Genomic DNA, 23,856 nt, shown 5'->3' with positions numbered 1-23,856 from the left:
TCTTGGAGCTAAACAAAAAGTCTTGCTGTCTTGGAAAGAGAGGAGCCTTATCTTTCTGGTTTTCTGATATTTCTAACCCTAATAACTCACCTGTTACCAGACGTAATACCTGTTGCTGGTTCAGGACTGAATATTGCCTGTCATGAGCCATGCGGCTGTATATGTTTGGCATGAAAGAATGAAAAGTTGTTTTTTTTCCTTTAAGGACTGTATATATCTGTACTTAATATTTAGTATCTCTCCCCACTATATCTCCCCTTTTCCAGTTTTTATCCACTTTTTTCTTTTTCGCTTTTTGCTTCTTTCTACTTCCTCTCATCTTTTGATATCCCCCATATTATGCTGGCAGTGCTCTCTATTGTGAAGGGAAGGCTTTGGCAAAGAGGTGAGTCTTGATCTGACTGGAGTCAGCCAAGAATGTGTTTAACTTGTGATATTTTTAATGAATTACCTGACTGTTGAAGCTGCTCTGGTTTTGAAAAGTTAGAAGCAGTCCACGAAGAAATGGATTAGTAGGCAGAGTGCAGTTGAGGGGAGTTAAAGATACATGAAAAATTCAGATGTATTAGTTCCACAATTCCTCACATAAATAGCCACTCCTTTAGAAGCATGCGTGCCCTAAGGGGACACCTTGTGTGTCTAGCGATTTCTGTAAAGCATCCCAAGGTATGATAGTGGCAGTATGATAGTATGATAGATATAAAAAGGAGATCCCTGTCCCAAAGAGCTTAAATGCTAAAAATACCCAAAATTCAAACAAAGGAATTGGAGATGGGATACAACAAGCTTTTTTTATCCCAGTCTTTTCTGTTCTATTTTATTGTTTTAATAATTTGTAGCCTTTACTTCTTGCACGTAAAATTCAGTTTACTGTAATCTTGTATTACACATTCTGAGCACTGCTAACGTTTAAAAACTCTCAGATTCCCTGTGTTTACACACAGATTCAGGTACCAGTGTCATCTGTTGTGCTTTGTTTCTCTCATCAATATTAAAGCATTGGATGATGAGGGTGTCGTGCCACTGTTGTAAAAACTCTGTTTAATGTTCTGTAATAATGCAGACTATCTTAGCTTTAATCCAATGACTATTTGAATAGATGATAAACCATGCTCTAAATTAAACAGGTACCACATGCCTTTTGCAGGGTCTTTTACAGTGCTCGCTAGCAAACTACATGCATTCAAACCATTTGGTATTTGTGGAGTTAACTAACGTACACCTATTTCCAATTAGCTTCTTACACCCGGATTGGAGTGCTTGTTTACCTATATAAGGAAACATGCTACACTGAAATGAGCTTGCCTGGTTTTTAGTCTGACTGAGAGAGACGAGTAAGCACACACCCTGGAGAGTGGGAGTGATCAGTAGGCTGGACAGAGCACAGCTTCCTGAATCAAACTGACTACAGTTCAGCTGATCTTGAGAAAACCAGCACAAGCAGGCAACAAAGCACCCTACTTGGAGGAACTATCAACTTAAAGAAACAAGCAAACAGAATTTCAGGAAAAGAACAGTAACTGACAGTATAAAAATGGAGAAGCAGGTAAGTCCCTTTCATTTTAGAAGCGGCCTTGTTAGAATGAGGAGGAAATCAGAGTGCTACTATTAAGTCTTGTTCTTGTATCTCGTTCAGTCCTAAAACGGCTTGGCACATTTTAGAAATACTTCTAGACAATTTATGTCTCTTGTGCACAGTAACATCTGTGTGGGGTAATTATTTTAGTTTATCTGACTTTCCATGTGTTTCTAATTCCGATACACCTTTCTTTACCAAAGAGATTATCAAAGTTTCTTATCTTTGATGGAACACAGATGCAAGCTGAAACTGTGGAAATAAAGCTAGGATGCTTTGATTAACTGTCTGAATCTCTGCAAACTGCAGAATGCAAAATTTCTAATATGCACACACTAAAAGCCCTTATTTTTAACGTTTAGTGCATTTTTTAAAAAAGTGAAATATCTCTTCATTCCGTAGTTTCTAGTATACTTCATTTTGATTGGTATGACTGGAGCTCAGCTGATATGTTCTTGCTCGCTGTACATGGAATAGGGGGATACCTGCAATAATAATAAGCACAAGTTACTTACTAATAAGCCTGGTTTGATCTTGCTAAACTTGTAAACTAAACTTGTTCTCCTAAAAGAAAAGTTGTCAAGGTACAAAACAAAAATGTGGATTGCTTAGGGAACATTTACAGATTCTGATAGCCTTTACAATAGATTCTGATTTGAATCCAGAGAGAAAAGAGTTCTTTGAAGAATATCTCGGTAAGAATGCCATTAAAAGTGGAAATCTGAAAGAATATGTTTCAATAGCCTTCTAATTGCATATTGTTGTACAGTACGTCAGGACAGTCAATGTTAAAATGCAGCTAAGTATAGAACTTCCTCCAAATTCTATTGCACTGATGATACAAAAATTACAAATGAAAGTTTAGTTTACCTGATCCCTCTGAGAGGTACCTTCCACAGAAGAATACCGTGTACAGAAAACTTGACAGAAACAGGTGCAGACTTTGTTTCTAGGGTGATTTCATTTCCCTCATCCTGGTGGTTCACTGTTATATGATGGCATTGCACTAAGCTTTGACTGATAATCTCGTCACAACAAATCTGCGTTAAGAATTTAATTGGTATGTCTGTATCTTTCCTGGGAGCCAAAATAGCAAAAAAAAAAAAAAATTACATGAATATTTCTAAAAATTTAGAAGATTTTTAAGAAGTTGATCACACTAGAAACAAAACAGTTAACTTTCAAAATGTTGCAAGATATATTAATGTATGCCTAACAGTAAGCAGTTATATTGCAAGCTCCTGTAATGTAATATTTCCTGGCTAAAACATTCATTTGTGATAAGGAATTGGCAACGTTAAAATTCACTTATGCTAATTTAGTTTCTCATTCATAAATATACAGGATATTTCCAAACTCCTGACCTTCAAAGTGATATATTAATGGGAGTTACATACATAAAACAGCAATGCTGTATCTTCAGTATAGCATTTTTACAGGATCATCTGCAAGGAAAGTAGATAGTGAGTTCTTAGACATGGGCCAACATCTGAACATACCATGTTATCCTCCTGAAATATCATCGGTTTCGATGGAACTCAGCAGCAATAGGGAGTCTGGGAACGGAGGACGAGGAGCAAAGACTGTGGCTTCTGAACTTCACTCACCTTATCTCCCACCCCATCTTTGCGGGCTTCAGTTTATGGTACCTGAAGAAACTTTATATTATTGTGCCTCAGGTAGGGTACAAGATAAGAGATTTTCTCAGGGATATCTGTAAATAAAATAGAAGCTTTAAGAACAGGAGAAACACATGCCAAGAGAAATACACACTCTTAATCCATTGGATTCTATTCTGTCTAGATACTTAATGGTACTGATCTGAATACCTCATAATCATTAACAGAATTTACCTTTACAACACCCTGGGAGGTAGAGATGTTTTACTGCCATTTTACTGTTGGGAACTGAGGCACAGGGTATTTATTTATATTATTGTAGCACCTAGAGCCTCAGCCATGGACCAGGACCCCATTGTACTAGGTGCTGTTATATAGACACAGATCAAACAGTTCCTAGATTAAAGGAGTACTAGTGGCACCTTAGAGACTAACCAATTTATCTGAGCATGAGCTTTCGTGAGCTACAGCTCTCTTCATTGGATGCATTCAGTGGAAAATACAGTGAGGAGATTTATTTACACACAGAACATGAAAAAATGGGTGTTATCATACACACTGTAAGGAGAGTGATCACTGAAGATGAGCTATTACCAGCAGGGGAGCTGGGGGGGAGAAAACCTTTTGTAGTGATAATCAAGGTGGGCCATTTCCAGCAGTTAACAGGAATGTCCGAGGAGCAGTGGGGGGTGTGGGAAATAAAAATGCGGAAATAGTTTTACTTTGTGTAATGACACATCCACTCCCAGTCTCTATTCAAGCCTAAGTTAATTGTATCCAGTTTGCAAATTAATTCCAATTCAGCAGTCTCTTGCTGGAGTCTGTTTCTGAAATCTTTTTGTTCTAATATTGCTACCTTTACGTCTGAAATCGAGTGACCAGAGAGAATGAAGTGTTCTCCGACTGGTTTATGAATGTTATAATTCTGACATCTGATTTGTGTCCATTTATTCTTTTACGTAGAGACTGTCCAGTTTGACCAATGTACATGGCAGAGGGGCATTGCTGGCACATGATGGCATATATCACATTGGTGGATGTGCAGGTGAACGAGCCTCTGATAGTGTGGCTGATGTTATTAGGCCCTGTGATGGTGTCCCCTGAATAGATATGTGGACACAGTTGGCAACGGGCTTTGTTGCAAGGATAGGTTCCTGGGTTAGTGTTTTTGTTGTGTGGTTGCTGGTGAGTCTTTGCTTCAGGTTGGGGGGCTGTCTGTAAGCGAGGACTGGCCTGTCTCCCAAGGTCTGTGAGAGTGGGGAATCGTCCTTCAGGATAGGTTGTAGATCCTTGATGATGCGCTGGAGAGGTTTTAGTTGATGGCTAGTGGTGTTCTGTTACTTTCTTTGTTTGGCCTGTCCTGTAGTAGGTGACTTCTGGGTACTCTTCTGGCTCTGTCAATCTGTTTCTTCACTTCAGCAGGTAGGTATTGTAGTTGTAAGAACGCTTGATAGAGATCTTATAGGTGTTTTTCTCTGTCTGAGGGTTTGGAGCAAATGCGGTTGTATCGTAGAGCTTAGCTGTAGACGATGGATCGTGTGGTGTGGTCTGGGTGAAAGCTGGAGGCATGTAGGTAGGAATAGCGGTCAGTAGGTTTCCGGTATAGGGTGGTGTTTATGTGACCATCGTTTATTAGCATTGTAGTGTCCAGGAAGTGGATCTCTTGTGTGGACTGGTCCAGGCTGAGGTTGATGTTGGGATGGAAATTGTTGAAATCATGGTGGAATTCCTCAAGGGCTTCTTTTCCATAGGTCCAGATGATGAAGATGTCATCAATGTAGCGCAAGTAGAGTAGGGGCATTAGGGGACGAGAGCTGAGGAAGCGTTGTTCTAAGTGGACACAAATCAGATGTCAAGAATTATAACATTCATAAACCAGTCGGAGAACACTTCAATCTCTCTGGTCACTCGATTTCAGACGTAAAGGTCGCAATATTAGAACAAAAAGACTTCAAAAACAAACTCCAAAGAGAGACTGCTGAATTGGAATAAATTTGCAAACTGGATACAATTAACTTAGGCTTGAATAGAGACTGGGAGTGGATGTGTCATTACACAAAGTAAAACTATTTCCCCGTGTTTATTTCCCCCACCCCCCACTGCTCCTCGGACGTTCCTGTTAACTGCTGGAAATGGCCCACCTTGATCATCGCTACCAAAGGTTTTCTCCCCCCCCCCCGCTCTCCTGCTGGTATTAGCTCATCTTAAGTGATCACTCTCCTTACAGTGTGTATGATAACACCCATTTTTTCATGTTCTGTGTGTATATAAATCTCCTCACTGTATTTTCCACTGAATGCATCCGATGAAGTGAGCTGTAACTCACGAAAGCTTATGCTCAAATAAATTGGTTAGTCTCTAAGGTGCCACTAGGACTCCTTTTCTTTTTGCGAATACAGACTAACACGGCTGCTACTCTGATTCCTAGATTAAGTGATTTACCTAAAGTCACAAGAAATGTCTGAGGATGAGCTGGGAAATGAACCCAAGTCTCCTGCATCTCAATCCAATGCCCTATTCACAAGATCAGAGTTTCTCAGTTGTGAGGGGGGCCTGTCAAATTTTCTAGGGGGGCAAAGTACATCAGAACACCATTCAAATTTGGCCTGACCATCCCTGAGTCATGACAGAGGAGCAGCTGGTATAAATTTGAGTAAGTGACATGAGGCCTCCAAGTTTAAAAACAAAAACATACCTCCCTTTCCCCATGCAAAAAAGCCAGAGATGTAGGATGTGGTTCAAACAAGGTTGAGAACCCCTGCACTAGATCACTCTTCCCTCTTAATCTACTCTGCTGAGCCCATTATCTGTAAAATGGACATATTTCTTCACACATCGATAGACAGAAACATTCTCTCTGTGACGATATGCGAGTAAAGTAATCTTGGAAACTGGGAACACCGCCCTGTACAAAGTGGTTAAATAGCGCTTTCACTGCCAATGAGCTGTATGTAAGGAACTCTACTTTTGTATTTGGTTAAACTGGTTCCAGCAATTTTTTTGGTCCATGAACCCACAAAACGGAGGGGGGGGAATCCATCCCACAAACCCACGATATTTATGGCATTTGGGTCATAAGACAATATTTCTGCCATTTTATGGGTGGAGCAGCTGGCAGTAATGGGTGAGGCTCTTTTGGTAAGCTATTACCTTGAGCTGCATAAACTTTATAGCCTTTCTCCTTGATACTTTTTATCAGTAAATATGTATTTTTTTAAATGAGTTTTGCCCACGTAGTAGAACACTTCCATTTTAATACGCCTTGAAACACTGATGAAAAGTTTCCACTTTAAAATGGTTGGTGGAGAAAAAGCTATAGATTTGTTTTCAAGGTTAATTCCAGGTTAAATAATGTAATTAACTTCTACAAGGTATCTCCCTGTCTTTGGATCTGTGTCGATTTTAATTGTTTAACTCCAAGGAAAATAATGAAGTACATTGATGATGTTCAGTTTAAAGAGATGTCAGATTTACAGATGCACATATTGAATCTAAGCAAAGGTGTTGTGCCCCATCAGGCCTTCTGTGTATATGTATGTACTTATAGCACCATCTTTAGTTGTCTAAACATGAGGACTGAAGTGAAACAGAACTCTGATTTGACAGTCCGAGTTTTAACACAGAGAGGACTGAGTTGGAAATTTTTGTTCACGTTTCAGAGCTGTGAAGTTATTACTCTCTGACAAAGGCTTTGATTACTTAGACAAAAATGATTTTGCTTGGTTCTGAGTGAAACACTGCTGGTGCATTAAATTCAGGAGTGTTCTTATCCATTTGTGGTTTTAGCAAATAAAGTGTTAACTTTAGAGCTGAGGCTGTTGGATGTAGTTATCATGAAAGTTTTATTGTAAAAGAAAAGTTGAATATGGAAACTAATATTTCTCTTTCTTTAATCCATGAACTATAGTATTTAAGGATATTTTTAAAAGTTTCCAAGGTAAATAAACTAGAGTTGACTGTTCACCCTACAACAACTGTCTTTTTCTTGATAAAACAGGTTTTTCAGGGCCACTGCTTTGTTTATTTATTTTTACTTTTTAAATTTTTCATGTAATTGGGATTGAGAGCTCCTGTACATTAGCAAGTAGAGGCTGTGCACATCACATTTCCATTTTGATATCTTAATGCTTTTTCAATAAGAAAATGCAAGACTTTCAGAATGTAACTAGAGAGCTAGCAATAATAGATGAGCATGCTGTACTAATTGTGTGCTCCCTGTAGGGTTTTGTTAAAGGTTTTACCATTCTATTACGCTATCGTTTTCTAATGTAAGCATTTTATATGGCATGTGTGATTTCATTGCCCTCAAGTGACCTAAGTAAATTCCTTTTTTCCCCTGAAGCATATGCCTAATTGAAAAGAACCGTCAGCAGTTGCCGAGCTGCAAGCAACATCTCTAGGAATAGCTTGAAGAGAGACAGGTGTCAAAAGGGTGGGGTCAAGTGGGACAACATTTATAAGAACCTTCTGCAGATCCTACATTGAGTCATTGTTAGGATTAATGGTAATGAAGAAGTGTAGGCAGGGCATATTAGTTTAGCTGAAGAGAAGACAGCAGCTGCCTCAAGATTAAATATACAGATTATATTTTCTGAAAGGGCATCTGTTGTTTTTGTTTTTTACTTCTGCTGTCTTTGCTGTTCTATTTAGGAAATTTAAAATGCAACTCAAAATCTGTATATTTCCTAGTGCAACTGCTGTTCTAAAATCCTAAAGCCCCACCTGGCTGTGTGGAACCTCTACATTCATAAATGTAGTTATGAAGAACACACAGGGCTGCAACCTAAGACTGAAACATTGTGTTCCCTCTTGGAGGCCCTATGTTGCTTTACAGTGCCAGCTGCCCTGAGTGCATGTGTTTTAAGAGTCATGCAAATGAAGGACAATCTCAAGCTGGGGAACAGCCTTTCTCTTCCCTGATCAAGAGACATAAAATTATTAGATAATAAATGATTGGTCAATTCTGCTTAGAGGATTAAAAATTAATCTCAGTTTAAAGTACTTCCATGAAGTCTGCTCAAATTTTATATTTATTGATCACAACTTTAAAATGCTTGATCAGGTAAAAAAAAATCAGTACTTAAATTTAAGAAGGTTAAAAACCAATGGTCCTTGCAGGCACAAACACAGAGCCTGTATCATATAAGATGTGACACATCATTCTATCAGCCATTCTGTGCTATTTGTCTGTCTTGGAAAGTTCGGAAAACCACTAGGCTGAAAATGAAGGCTAGGAATGTCTCTGCCAATGGACTATGGATAGTAAATTAGCTCAACGCGTCTGTCTTGTGTTATCTGTCAAATAGACTGCTTTAGGTAGGCTTGTGCTATTGATTGATTTATTTGTTTCTGTATTTATTCCATGCTATATTTCAGTAGCACATGTAAGCATTCCAAAACTAAAATTCTTACAACTTTGGGCCTGATCCTGAAAGATGCTGAGCACCCACAACTCCCATTTCAGGCAACTAGATTTATAGTTGCTGTGGCCCTTAACAGGCTGCATCTGCCTGGTTTCTTTTAGAACAGTATTTCCTGTTGTGTTTTATTTTTTGCTAAATTAGTCAACACTAAGTCTAATTTTTGGTGCTGTGACCAGTGATTGAGAGAGTACAAGGCTGTGTTGTTGATGCAGAGGTTTGTTTGTAATACAGTATTTTATAGAGGGGTTGGTCATTTTCATGATCAATTCCTGGTTCAGCAAAACACTGAAAGACAAAAAAAGTATATTTCCAGGAAACTTCTCTGTCATCAATACTGACATCAATGGGACTTAAGCACAAGCATGTTCTTAAACATTTTGCTAAATTGTGGCCTCAATCAACAAAATTGAGATCTCTTTGTCCTCAGACTTTTATGCTCTTTGTACAGTATATCAGGACTAGGGAAACAGATTACTTTGAAATCAGTTTTAGCCAGGAGGACTTCTTAATACAAAACTCAGCATTTTCACCTTACAGACTGAAACATTTTCAGTGGTTTTAGGTCTTGCACTATTCTTATTCCTGGACTCACACCCATTGGTAGTAATTGTGGTGGCCCTTAATATAAAGAATTAGGGTGAAGGCAGAATGGAAGTGGGCAGTTTCTCTTATTACATGTGATTAATTTTATTTGTAGGAAGTGTTTGTATAATTTCAGCTTCATTTAAAACCAGCTGAGGTTACTTCCAGGAATAATGAAACAAGAAATTTGTGGATACTGTAGTGCAAAGTTCCAGTCATTCCTACAGGTTGAGAACAGTCTTGTTTCATAATACAATAGATATATGCAGCGTCATTTTCAAAGGGTCTTGACTTGTGCCCAATGAGCTTCCACTGATGTGTGTTCTCAGTGCTGCTGGGTTTCCTGCAGTTCTGTGTGGTAACTGCCTAATCTTGGAGGTTCCATTTGAAACCCCCAAGTCAGGACCCCTGAGGGGTATATTTTTTGTACTTGTGTCATATTCCTATGAATTAAAAACTGATTGTTCTCCTAATATGTGAATTCTGTAACATAAGTCATTATTTTTACTGTACATTTTTATCTTCTTAGTCGGTCTCTAATTTCTTAGTCTGTTTGAAATTCAAACCTATTTTATCTGAGGACTTTAAGTATTAGCGATTAATTATAAATTCTTACCTTAAGAATGGAAATATGCCACAAAGTGGTTTGGGATATCTTATTGGTTATTTATTCAAAATTAGGCAGCTGCACTTAAAACTCTAGTGGGAAATTCTGAATATGTTGTGTTTTGCCTTTGATACAGTGCCATACCTCCTCCATTAGTGCAGCGCTTAGACTGCAAACATCTGTTTGCTTTTATTGCACATGTGTTACGTAAGATGTTCTGTTTCTGCATGATGTAAATCACTGGCATTTACTGAAACATATGATTTTTTTTATTCAGTAAACCTTAAAATGTGCCAATAAATTGACTATCCTAGATAATGACATGTATAGACATACATATAGAAGGAAAAGCTGATGCTCTGTGTCTGTGTAATCAACAATATTACACTTCTCTGTTTTTAGAAACAATTTGTAAACATTCATGTGATTGTCTATAAAAAATTGACCTAAAACGGGCACACATCCACACAATCAGATGATAGTGGTCAAAACTGCGGATATAGAAATGCACCTGACTTAATTACATTTCAGAAAACAAAATGACAAAATCTATAGACCCTCATTCTAGAATCTTGCTATGTTCACAGAACAAAACAGAACATATGAATGTATAATATACAGTAAATGCATTTTCAGGTGATCATGGCTGTGTACAACATATTGCCTTTTGAACAAATTGATAAATTAAACAGTAATAAGTCACCAGGACCAGACGGGATTCACCCAAGAGTTCTCAAGGAACTCAAATATGAAATTGCAGAACTACTAACTGTGGTATGTAATCTATCATTTGAATGAGACTCTATACCAGATGACTGTAGATAGCTAATTTGATGCTGATTTTTAAAAAAAGGCTCTAGAGGCTATCCTAAAGGCAATTACAGGCCAGTAGGCCTAACTTCAGAACCACACAAATTGATTGAAAGCTATAGTGAAGAACACAATTATCAGATACATAAATTAACACAGTATGTTGGGGGAAGAGTCAACATGGCTTTTGTGAAGGGAAATCATGCCTCATCAGTCAATTAGATTTCTTCGAGGGGGTAAAAATTGTGTGGACAAGGGTGATCCAGTGGATATACCATTCTTGGACTTTTAGAAAGTCTTGGACAAGGTCCCTTACAAGGGTTCTTAAGCAAAGTAGGCAGTCATGAGATAAGAGGGAAGGTCTTCTTATGGATCTGTAACTGGTTAAAAGAGAGGAAACAAGGGGGCATAATAAATGATCAGTTTTCACAGTGGAGAGAGGTCCCCCAAGGATCTGTACTTGGACCAATGCTGGCCAACATAGTCATAAATGATAGGGAAAAATGAGTAAACAGTGAGGTGGAAAAATTTGCAGATGATACAAAATTACTCAAGATAGTTAAGTCCAAAGCAAAGAGTTACAAAGAGATCTTACTAAACTGGGTGACTCAGCAACAAAATGGCAGATGGAATTCAACATTGATAAATGATAAGTAATGCAGAATGGAAAAAAATAATCCCATCTATGCATCCAAAATGATGGGTATAAATTAGCTGTTACCACTCAAGAAAGATCTGGGAGTCATCGTGGATAGTTCTCTGAAAACATCTGCGCAATAAGCAACAGCACTAAAAAAAGATAACAGAATGTTAGGAACCATTAGGAAAGGAATATATCATAATGCACTATATAAATCCATGGTATAGTAACACCTTGAATATTGCATACAGTTCTGGCCACCTCATATCAAAAAAGATGTATTTGAATTGGAAAAAGTACAGAGAAAGGCAATAAAAATGATTAAAGGGTATGGAACAGCTTCCATATGAGAAGAGATTAAAAAGACTGGGACTATTCAGCTTGGAAAAGAGATGATCAAGGCGAGGTCTGATAGAAGTCTGTAAAATCATGAATGTTGAAAGTGAATAAGGAAGTATTATTTACCCCCTTCCCATAACACATGAACCAGGGGTTAACCAAGGAAATTAATAGGCAGCAGGTGTACAACAAGCGTAAGGAAATACTCCTTCACAGAATGCACAGTCAACCCGTGGAACTCATTGGCAGGGGATGTTGATTGTGAAGGCCAAAAGTATAACTGGGTTCAAAAAAGAATTAGATAAGTTCATGGAGAATAGGTCCATCAATGGCTATTAGCCAAGATGGGTCAGGTATACAATCCCGTGCTCTGGGTGTCCCTAAGCCTGTGACTGCTAGAAGCTGGGACTGGATGACCAGGGATGGACCACTCGATAAATTACCCTGTTCTGTTCACTCCCTGTCAAGTATCTGTTGGAAGACAGGATACTGGTCTAGATGGACCATTGGTCTTGACCCAGTATGGCCGTTCTTATGAAAAATTATCTGGATTCTGAAACAAGTTTCTCAAATGATCTCAGTAACTTTGGTTCTTTCAATAATCTTCTTTCTATCAGACCTCTTGAAGCTTGGTTCTAATGTAATGCACTCAACATTGCTAAATTGCACAACTGAATTGTTTACTTTAGGTTACAGAAAATATAACTCTTCGTAGTAGATTAAGCTTATGGCTGTCAAGCGATTAAAAAAATCATGAATAATCATGCAATTAAAAAATTAATCATGATTAATCACACTGTTAATAGAATACCATTTATTTATATATTTTAGATGTTTTCTACATTTTCAAATATATTGATTTCAGTTACAACACAGAATACAAAATGTACAGTGCTCACTTTATATTTATTTTTGATTACAAGTATTTGCACTGTAAAAAAAACAAATATTTTTCAATTCACCTAATTCAAGTACTGTAGCGCAATCTCTTTATCATGAAAGTTGAATTTACAAATGTAGAATTATGTACAAAAAAAATCTCATTAAAAAGTAAAACTATGTACAATTTTACAGCCTGCAAGTTCACTCAGTCCTACTTGTTCAGCCAATCACTCAGAGAAACAAGTTTGTTTACATTTGCAGGAGATAATGCTGCCCGCTTCTTGTTTACAATGTCACCTGAAAATGAGAACAGGCATTCACATGGCACTGTTGTAGCCGGCATCGCAAGATATTTACGTGCCAGATGTGCTAAAGATTCATATGTCCCTTCATGCTTCAACCACCATTGCCGAGGATATGCATCCAGCTGATGACAGATTCTGCTCGATAACAACCCAAAGCAGTGCAGACAGATGCATGTTCATTTTCATAATCAGATGCCACCAGCAGAAGGTTGATTTTCTTTTTTGGTGGTTCGGATTCTATAGTTTCCGCATCGGAGTGTTGCTCTTTTAAGACTTCTGAAAGCATGCGCCAAACCTCGTCCCTCTTGGATTTTGGAAGGCACTTCAGATTCTTAAAGCTGGGTTGAGTGTTGTAGCTATCTTTAGAAATCTCACATTGGTATCTTCTTTGCATTTTGTCAGATCTGCAGTGAAAGTGGTCTTAAAACAAACAACATGTGCTGGGTCGTCATCTGAGACTGCTGTAACATTAAATATGTGGCAGAATGCAGGTAAAACAGAGCAGGGGACATAAAATTCTTCCTCAAGGAGTTCAGTCACAAATTTAATTAACGCTTTTTTTTTTAACAAGCGTCATCAGCATGGAAGCATGTCCTCTGGAATGGTGGCTGAAGCATGAAGGGGCATATGAATGTTTAGCATATTTGGCACGTAAATACCTTGCAATGCCAGCTACAAAAGTGCCATGCAAATGCCTGTTCTCAATTTCCAGTGACATTGTAAATAAGAAGAGGGCAGCATTATCTCTTGTAATTATAAACAAACTTGTTTCTCTTAGCAATTGGCTGAACAAGAAGTAGGACTGAGTGGACTTGTAGGCTCTGAATTTTTACATTGTTTTGCTTTTGAATGCAGTTAAGTAACAAAAAAAAATCTAGATTTGTAAATTGCACTTTCATGACAAAGATTGCATTACAGTACTTGTATGAGGTGAATTGAAAAATGCTATTTCTTTTGTTTTATCATTTTTACAGTGCAAATATTTATAATAAAAAATAATATACACACAGGATACAATATATATGAAAATGTAGAAAAACATCCAAAATATTTAATAAATTTAAATTGGTATTCTATTGTTAACAGTGCAATTAAAACTGCAATTAATCACAATTAATTTTTTTTTAGTTAATTGCGTGCGTTAACTGCGATTAATCGACAGCCCTAGTTATTATGTTTGTGATGTAATTTTAAATGTCTCCTACTATGTTAGCCTCAAATGCCTTGCAGTTTTAGTTCTTTATCTCCCTATCTGTTTGTGTAACTCAAGCATAACTAAACTGGAATGCATTGTCCATCCACTGGAGAATGAAAGAATCAAAGCCTAATTAGAAAAGGAGAATTTGAAAGAGGACAAGTCAGTTGAATCATCAGCTGCATAACCTTTTATTTCCCTACCAAGAACTTGAAAGTATTCAGAGTTCTGGTAAGAGGGCACAGAATTTCAGAACTGGAAGTTTCCATAGACAGTTGAGACTGTAAAAGGAATTGAAGGTACTGCTGTGACCTTGAAAATTGGAACAGGTTATTTTTTGTCCTAAACTGGCTTTAGGGAATTAAAGAGTTGATCTTTCCTGAGACTCAGATTGAAACTGTTGGTATGATACATGTGATTCCCTGCAGATCGTGGTGTCTACTGAGGCCTCTTTAGTCATTCCAAGGTAAATTATTTTGGTTTGGCACTCTGGAACTTTAACTGATTATTTTTACGTTAGACTATTACACAGTTATCAGCATCAAGTTTAACATGCAGAATTCCTTGCAGCTACCTGGTTTTTAGTAATAAAGGATGCATAGTTGGCACAAGAAAATGCTAAACCTAGTATAAATGTTACAAATTAGTGAGAACATTCACACATCTATTGACATGAAAACAGTCACCACATATAATACAGTCCAGCATATATAATTTTCCCCTGTTAAAATGCTAATTAAGGATTGTGGTATAGGTAAAGAACATAACAATGCAATATCTGTAAATGTAAGGCAAGCATGAGAGTAACCACATGTACATTATATCATTCCAGGAGAAAAATGTGTTGTCCTCTATGGCATTTTTAACTTTCATGTCTGAAGTGTGGGGAAAGAGTTGTATGACAAGGTCCTTCTAAGAGAATACTGAGCAGAACTGGTTGTTGCTTAGAATGTAATATTGATTTGGCATGATCAACAAATGAGTACTCAACATATCACCCATGGTTATGTTGCAGTGTTGAGTCATTGATCAGTATGGATCAATGCTGCGCTCCATACTGCAGTATCCATTAGGTGTGCTCTGGGAATTACAGGTGTTATCTCTTGAATGGTTAGGTTCCAAATTAGAGTCAATGATCTCAGAAATAGCAGATAATAAACAAAGAAATGGAAATGAGATTGATTTCTTTTGCATGGTACTTTCCATAACCTCACCTTCCCGAGTCAGTATTTTTGAGATAAATAATTGCGGTTAGATTGGATAAACTGAATCCCTAAATAAGGGTGGTCTTTGTCAGGAGTGTAATCAAGAGCAGTAAAGTGTCAAGGCTTTGTATGTGTACATCTTCGCTTCTAAAATGGACCAATACATAGTCTTTATACTAACAGATATCTGTCTAATATTTAGATATTAGATATCTATATTGTGATATCAAACCAAAATCTGTCAAGGTGGGATCATATTATGGATTCTGAGAACCTATATCTTAATTCTTTATTTGTTTGTAGCTGGGATTAATTACTTTAACAGATTTCTTTTTAGTGAATTTTGTACTTGTAAAAGATGCAGTCTCACAGCCCTGGAGTCTGAAGTATTTTATTTATCCACAGAACAGATATAAGCACAGGTAGAAACTGAATAAGCTCGCATCCTCCCTTCTATCCTGTTTATGTGACACATTTACATCATGGTTGGGGAGGAAAAGGTAATTCATTCTTAATACTCACTCAGTGTTTGGCCTAATTGCTGGGACTGCCAACACCGATTCCATGGCTTGTGTGATGAATTTCCAAAAGGAACTGGATTCAGAACACCAGCTCATTATAGTGTTGCCATTAAAGGCTGTTAAGCAATTAAAATTTAATTGCTATCTCTCTCTCACAGTGATCTCTGACATTCTACATTATTTTCTATTGTAAATTTAGGAAATGATGCAGTATGTCGGATAACAAATGTTGTAACAGTTGGCAAATGTTCACTTTTGAATGGCAGTCATTGCCTTTCAGTTATTGCTGTTTTGGGTCAGAACGGATTACATTTTACCTTCAGTGTGTATGGCACTTACTAATTTCTAAGATGTGACTGAAGCTCTGCATCTAAAAATATTTTGTAAACATTAAATTGAACCACGTTATTAAAAATTCAGTAATTACGTGCAACTGTACTTCCATATGTCTGCTCAAAGCCAGCTTTTAACATTTTGCCTTTAGACAAATTCTCTTTAAAGTTTTTGGACAAGTTAAATCCCAAGCTAAAATTTGTTTGGAAGATGATATTTTACTAAGCATAGTTTAGTAATTCTCCTAGATCAGAATCAAATCAGTAGTTTTTAGCATATTTGTACTGAAGACAGATCTCAAACTAAAAACCTGTTAGAACACATGACAAATCCTCTTGTCTGGAGATATTCAAAGATGACACCAATATTCAACAAAAAGGGGTTACTTTAGCCATCTCCTGAAACTATAGACTCTTATGCTGAACTTGTGAAATCACCTTTATTCCCAGATGGAGCAAATCATAGCATTTGCTAAATCAGGGCCCAATCCCTGTTCCCATTTAAATTAATAAGAGTTATATTTCTCATTGGCTTAAAAAGGAGCAGGATCAAGCCCTTAAAATAAATCTAGGATAGATTTAGAAGAAGACTCTGTATCTGCAATGGATTTTCAGAAAACCTTTGAGTAGACATGTAGTGGTTGCATAATTCACATAGCAATGAAAAACTTCTATTTAAACCTATCATATAAACATCTGTAGCAGGAGGTGTGAATGGATAAAGAACTTGATAAAAAGTAGAAGAACAAAGAAAAGGGTAATTTTCAAAAGTAGCCAAGTGACTTAGGAGACAAAGTCCCATTGAAGGACAGTGAGATTTAGGGTCTTCAGTCTGTTAGACACTTTATAATTTTACCCAAAAGGATTAAAGGAGTTACATCCCTATGTCCTACGGAATATCCCATAGAATTAGATAGATGAAGCAATAGGACACTGCCCAGATGCAGTTAGTTTGAATAGCATGTAGAATCCAAAGGCTGGGTCCATTTGTAAGCAGCCTGATGACTTGTCTATCAACAACAGAGGTTGGTTCAATACAAGATATTATCTCACTCACCTTGTCTTGCTAATATCCTGGGCACTGACATAGTTACAAGTACACTATATGCAGCTTGGTGACTGTCCACTAGGAGAATTCATCCTGGGCTGTACCATAGTGTATTAAAAGAAAAGAAAACCTTAGAATGTCAGGAACATTTCATAAGCATCAGGCCTATTACAGCACACTTCCAAAGGAAGTGATGGAAGTTCTGTTGCTTCAGTCACTTAGAACTGAATTGTATAAAGCACTTTAAAATATACTTTATACAAACCTGCACAAACTGAGGGATAGACTTGATATGACCTAGCTGGGAGAGTGGAGTGGAAGGGGGCAGTTTCCATCTATAATTTCTATGATGCATGTCTTGACAAATGTGCAAAGTTCATAATGGGAAGTTTGCATTCTTACAGAGATCAGTATGAGTTGCACTCTTGCCACAGAGCAGAAACACTCACTTCTTCCTGCTACCTAATACTCCACCAGCATTTCTTCCTCTGCACTACTTCCGTGTAATCAGTCTTAACAAAACAATCCACCAGAGTCACAGCTATCTCTGTGTGACACAGAGAACGTGATCTGTTTGGAAAGTGGTTCTCCTTCTACTAATGCTACTCCATAGGAGAGCTAGAAGGTACTGTGCTCTAGGTGGATAACATGGGAGGATGAGTTTCACAATTAGCTAATGGAGGGAAGATAGCTGTTTGTATGGACATAATGGGTTCCTAGCCTGGTTGGCATCTAGGTAAATACTTATGGACACATTTTATATAAGATTTCACAGTCACCAGACAAATTGCCCCTCTGAGCCTTCCTTGTCTCTCTCAGTGCTCACCCCCACCCTGGTCTCAGTCCTCAAGTCATCACCTAGCTCTTGGGGTAGATTCCTGCAATTCTCCCTCTCTTAGACTAGGCCTTGCATGCAGTCCCCACGGGCACTAATTTAATGTCCAGATGCTGCACATTGTTTCTTCTGGGAGCAATGAGGACAGACAGCAATGACCAGACAGCCAAAGTATTATTTAATAGAGCAAAAGCATTTAGGAGAAAAATAGACTGTATGCCTGTCCAGCCTACCAGGCATCTAATTATCTTCCGCGTGTGGACTCTGGAAGGTCTAACTTTGTTTACATTTGTCAGCAGTCTTTCTCTCTGTGTCAGCTTTCTCCATGTTGTAGCTCATTGACCATTCCTTCCTGCCTTTGGGAGTGTCACTTTAATGCTTTGATTACCCCCCACCGCCCCTCCTTCATGGGAATCATGCTTCCACCTGTGATGTGGTAACTCCCAGCTTTGGCAAAACAAACTTATTGGAGGCAGAAGGTAAGATCTCTGAAACTAATAGCCTCCCTCATTGTCTTTCAAGTGTATACCTGGATGCTCTTAGCTGGGAAGCCATTGTGTTGCCTTCTTGTTCAGTCGCCATTGAATTCAAGCATTTGAGATGTATATATTAAATGTTCCACTATCCCCAATGTAAGTTATGTCAATAAATCATACGGAAAGTCCACCATAACCCACCATAGTTACGAAGTAATTTTACCTCACTCACCAGGTCACATACAGTGTTCCTGAAATTGTTACATCTCAGTGTTCTTAAAGTATTATATGGAAGCGCCACGACTGTCACATATGGAAGATTCTATTGATAAATAGTTTATAAATGATTAGTAGAGGTTGCATACAATTTTCAAAATACCCCAGGCCCATTTTCAAAAGAGCCTAAGTCCAGTGGGACATAAGGAAACAGAGATAAAAGGGAGATAAATTATGGAGGATACTGAAATGGATTGTCTAGTAGACAAGAACAAGTATCTAAGGCCCCAATCATGCAAACACTTAAACAAATGCTTAACTGTACTACCTTGTGTAGTCCCACTGAAGTCATGGTAGTACAATTAAGGAATTGTGTAAGCATTTGCAGGATTGGGGCCTTAGATATGATTCAGGCTGCAGTAGGAAGCCAGCAAAGGGACTTGGAAAAGGGCTGAAGAGACCATCAGAGAAGCTAGCTAGATGATTTTTTGTCTCTGAATTTTTAACAGATGGCAGGGAGCCTCTAATTGATAAACTGAAAATATCAGTCATGTTGTCGACCCAGAGAAGTGTGTGAAGTCTCATTGCAAGGAAGCAGAAAGTAGGAGTCTGGAATACCTTACAGATGCTACCCTTTCACTTTATTCTTCATACAGGTTTTCTGAGACAGGGCTTAAAATGTTTTGATAGTGTTAAAAACCCACTCCCCTCCCTTTACTCATCACAGTTTGTTCAGCATTTTCATGCAAGGTTTGAAGTGGAATGTTGTAAAGTTATATGCTTTTAGTCTGTAAAACTCTGGATTCTGTCCAACAGACTGTTTTTACGTGGCCTGTATACTTTTTAGACAAACAGGAATTGTACTAGGGTGCAAGAATTTAGACAACTGATGCATTCTTTAAAATAACTACAAGTTGGCCTGCTGCCTTTGAAATGAGTAGAAAAGTCCCCCAACCCCCACGCCAGTGGAGTCTAGGAATATAGTTGTGGCAAAAACAATTGTAAGTGCCTTTAAATTAATAAACGTTAAAGGTACATTTTGTTTTCTGACACATTAGAATTCCTTTTTAATTAATTAGCCATCCACACAAGGTAGGTCAGGGAACTTAAAATTTCTGCAACAGAATACATGTACTCTGTGAATAAAGTGTTAATTTTTAAATGAAAATATATCATGACATTTTTTTCTATAGTGGTAAAACTAGCTTTTCAAGTCCATGACACCCTTTTCATGATGAAATTGATTCAGTGATGTGCTGCCAAAATTTTAATATAGGACTCCTCAGAAATGTTGTGCCTCAGTCAGTGATATGTATGATGGTCTCCAGGAAAAGCAGTATTTCATCTCCTTGCAAAGATATGAATTCTTCTTCCTCCCTGATGATAAATTTTTCCATCACTATCCCCATCTTCCAGCTCAATGCCTCTTGACACTTCATTCTTTCCCATTCCCTGCACCTCATGGAAATGTCTCTAGATGCCAACCCCTATCAAGCATCAGTTCCTCACAGCAGTACTGGTGGTGGTGGCAGCAAGTGAATTGTCCAGTGGCCTTTGTTGACAGCAGTAGGGGTGGATAACTTGTCCGGTGGTCTTTAGCTGTGGAATGGTTGGTCAGGTGAGGAGTGGATCCCTTCTGGTGGCAGATAGGGAGTAGGTCCCCTTTTAGCTCTTGAGGTGGGTAGGTTTCCACTCACTTCTGTTAGGAAGGGGAAAGTGTGAATCCTCCACAGTTGATATGGAGAGTATTAATGGAGGAGTGGGTCTCCGTTAACTGGTCTGGAAAGTTGGGTGTGGAGCAAGTCCCTCCTGGTAAATGGGTGGAGAAACATGGCTCCAGGCTCTCTGCCGATGTCAGGTCTTCAGGCGCAGGACAGGGAACAGGCAGGAAGTTGGATGAGGGGTGGATGGCAACAGCTATAGGACTCCTACTTCGTGCAGCAGCAGGTTGACCCCATCTTCTTTCTTCCTCCTTCTGTGCTGCTGCAGCAGCTGTGGAGACAGGAAGGTTAAATGGGTGTGTCCTCTTTGTGGACCTAAAGGCACTGATGGGGGATACAAGGGAGTTCCCCTTGCAGTAGCTGTCACGGTTGCAGTCAGAATGTGCCTACCCAGAGAGAGCTGAAAATTTTAACAAGAGTCAGCTTTAGTATTCTAGCATTTTGTCACTTCCCCTCCAAATGCAAGCAATTTCTTACCACTGTAATCATACCATATTGCACCGGGCTGACTGAAAAGCCTAGCAGGGTGATTGGGCTACAGTCCAAATGCAACTGACTTGTTTTATATAAAAATTATGTGTGGGATCGAAGCTGTATGTCCCCCCCAGCCTCTGGCTGTGGAAATGGAGCCCCCAACTGCATGCTCCTTTATAATCCTAGCAGTCACTTTTCATTGATTTACTTTTTCATGACTATCTTCACAGGGAAAGAGACTAGAGGGCTCTTTTAAAATTAAAATTTAGCTTTTCCTTTAAAGGGACCGAAATCTGACTGTTAACAAGGGACTCACATGACTGCTCGCTGACTTCAATTTATTTGAGTTTTACTTCCAATTTTTCCTTCCCTTCTATCTATTTTTAAGTAAAGAGATCCTAGTTACAACCACATTCCTGGAATGGGATCAGTGCTGTGGTCCTTGTGTAACAGCCTTTAAGGAGCAAACCTAGATAAGTAGTTTGACTAGGATAAGCATATATGAGCAGGGCAGGCTAGCTTTAGCCTGTTTGCACTGGGATTATAACAAAGACAATGAGGGAGGAAAGTTTGAAAGCATTTTCTTCAGGGTTGTATTATAGATTGTTTGCTGATTTGAGAGCATTCTTCAGAACATTGAGAACATTCAACAGAACAGAAAGACATGCATTTCTTTTCAAGCTTGGAAAGCAAACCTTGTGAATTTTTCATGGTTCCTTCTTTAGTGGTTTCTTTAAGTTCTTTTAATCAAATAGTTGTGGAGGATAGAATTGTGTTTTTAATTATTTTTATGTAAGAATTTTATAGTAACAGAGCTAGGGCCAAATGACCCTTGGATGCATGATTTGAACTGGAGTAAATGGAAGTTGTGCATCTGAAGCCAAAGACAGAAAGGCATTTAGTGCATGAAAAGAAAAAGTAGTTTGGTGTTTTTCCTTTCCCCCCATATCTAGATGTATATCTTGCTTTACTTTTGTAGTGGGTAGCGAGGGGATTCCATCCAATTGAATCCATGGGGAGTCCCTTACTAAGGTACAATACATGTAGCTGCTAACTTTGCGTTAAAGATAAACAAAGTTGATGAAAATGCAGTTTTAATACACAAGTATTGAGAAAGTGACAAATACAAAAAAGAAGACGTAATATTTATGGGAAAATGATTCAATCAAATCAGTATTTTTACTAAAAATACATTTTCTGTTAATATTTTAGTAGCAGTGTTATGGAACTTCCTGATATAGAGTAAGTAAAACATTAAAAAAAGTCAAGCCTTACAGTATTTCAGCAGCAAAGATCTAACTTGGATCAGATAAAATGACACTGTCCAGGAAAGTAAATGGATTGAATTACTGCACTAATAAAAGGGAAACTGTGTGGTACAGTAGTTTTGCTCAGCCATTGCATTTCACAGGTGCTTAAACCACTGTGGGATAGAATAACTGTATTGTAAATATAGTCATTATATTTTGCAATTAGCTGCATTTTTCTGTGAAATGTGATAAATCAAGGAATGGAATTTGTCAGGCATCAGTTCCCTAATGGAAAGAAGAAAAAAGCCTCACAGCTAAAATCACCATTTTTTAATGTTAATGTTTTCACTCAAGTCACAAGAGAAATATTACAGTCCAGTTCATAGACTGAAGCTTTTTGATTTTTATTTGCAGTAATTAGAATAGGTTTATTATGTAACCAGATATTTTGGCAACACCTATGCCTTTATTGTGTATTTTCCACAAATCTGCCGCTCCCTGTGAAGGGTGGCACTTTGTCACAATCACTTGGTGCAACCTGACGTCTTCCTCGCTGATTGGGGAGTTTATAGTTGATAGCTATCAGAAGAAGCATTTGCCAGTTATTCTACAGGTGTATTATTCTCCATGGGTAGCGGGGCTTTTTTCTTACAGTGTTAACTATGTTTTTCCTGGTTATAGTTATGACTGCATAGCCCATTTGTTGTTAAAAATTCCATAATTCAGGATTCTACACCTCTGCAATACTGCATGATCTAATTTATGGTAACTAACTCATATAGGAAACCATAGCCACCCTGAGATTTTTTTTTCTCCCATTAAATAAAAAAAGCACGTGGATTTAAATTTTGTGATCATTTAAAGATATAAAAAGGAAATAGTTATTAGGTGATGGACATTAAAGACCTGATCCAACTCCCATTAACTTCAATGGGAAGTTAGATCAGTCCCTAAAATGCAAACACAAATGAAAATAGAAGTACGGTAGCTACAATTAACTTTTACTGTCACCAAGATGTGACAGATCTGCCTTCGGATGCACATTCAGTTCCTATCTAAATAACTGACTTTGAATGCAGATCATGCATCCACTGGCGGTTACCCTCTGTGTGCTTAGCAATTTTTCTGTGCTGGATGCAAAAGCTTAAAGGGGTATATTTTCCCCTCTAGCCACATGTATAAAATTCACTAACGTTAACATGTCAGCTGAGCACGACCACTGAGGTAAAAAGAGACCCAATAATGAAGCAAATCCAAATGATGTGCATGTGGCTTATTTTTTTATACTTTACAACATTAAAATCCTTCAGAGATCACTCCCTTTCTGCCACAGAACATATTTCTCTTGGAGGACTAGATTCCAAAACTGCTAATGCCACAAGGATCGTATTTCTTTTACTCCGTCTTTTTGTGAGAAACTCCCATTGGAAGTCGAGCAATGAAATTAGAGTGGAATGTAGCCCTCTTAAGGGCCTAGCTCATGCTGCCCAGCTCTTTATAAAGAGGATTTCTCCCTCCTGCATGGAAGTTACGTGTCAGTCATGTATGCAGCAAAGTCTCCCTTGCTCTGAAGGGTATTCATTTGTTGCAAGGTCAATGCATGGGAAGCAGGAAGAGCCCGGGGCTGTATTATCTCTTTGCTGGAATCCATTTGGGGGCCCCAGAGCAGTCAAGGCCAGAGTAGTGCAGTTCCATGAAATCCCTTTTGCCAGGAGGCACGGAGTTGCTGTGCAGATGATCCTGGCTGACTGTTGATCCCTGGAATCTGTCAGGCACAGGAATTGGCCCTTCAGCATTTTC

General features: G+C 38.2%; 1 protein-coding gene across 1 annotated transcript in view; it reads left to right on the top strand.

The window, feature by feature from the left end:
- Window positions 1-1,333: 1,333 nt before the first annotated feature.
- Window positions 1,334-23,856, top strand: part of MID1 (midline 1) — a 328,111-nt gene continuing 305,588 nt past the window's right edge. The window contains exon 1 of the mRNA XM_073354729.1: window positions 1,334-1,546. The gene's annotated coding sequence lies outside the window, so the exon portion shown is untranslated. The remainder of the gene's footprint in view (window positions 1,547-23,856) is intronic.

This window comes from Lepidochelys kempii, chromosome 1 (genome assembly GCF_965140265.1).
Source record: "Lepidochelys kempii isolate rLepKem1 chromosome 1, rLepKem1.hap2, whole genome shotgun sequence".
NCBI lineage: Eukaryota > Metazoa > Chordata > Testudines > Cheloniidae > Lepidochelys > Lepidochelys kempii.
The sequence above is the reverse complement of the archived record's forward strand: the minus strand, read 5'-3'. Positions and strand labels throughout refer to the sequence as shown.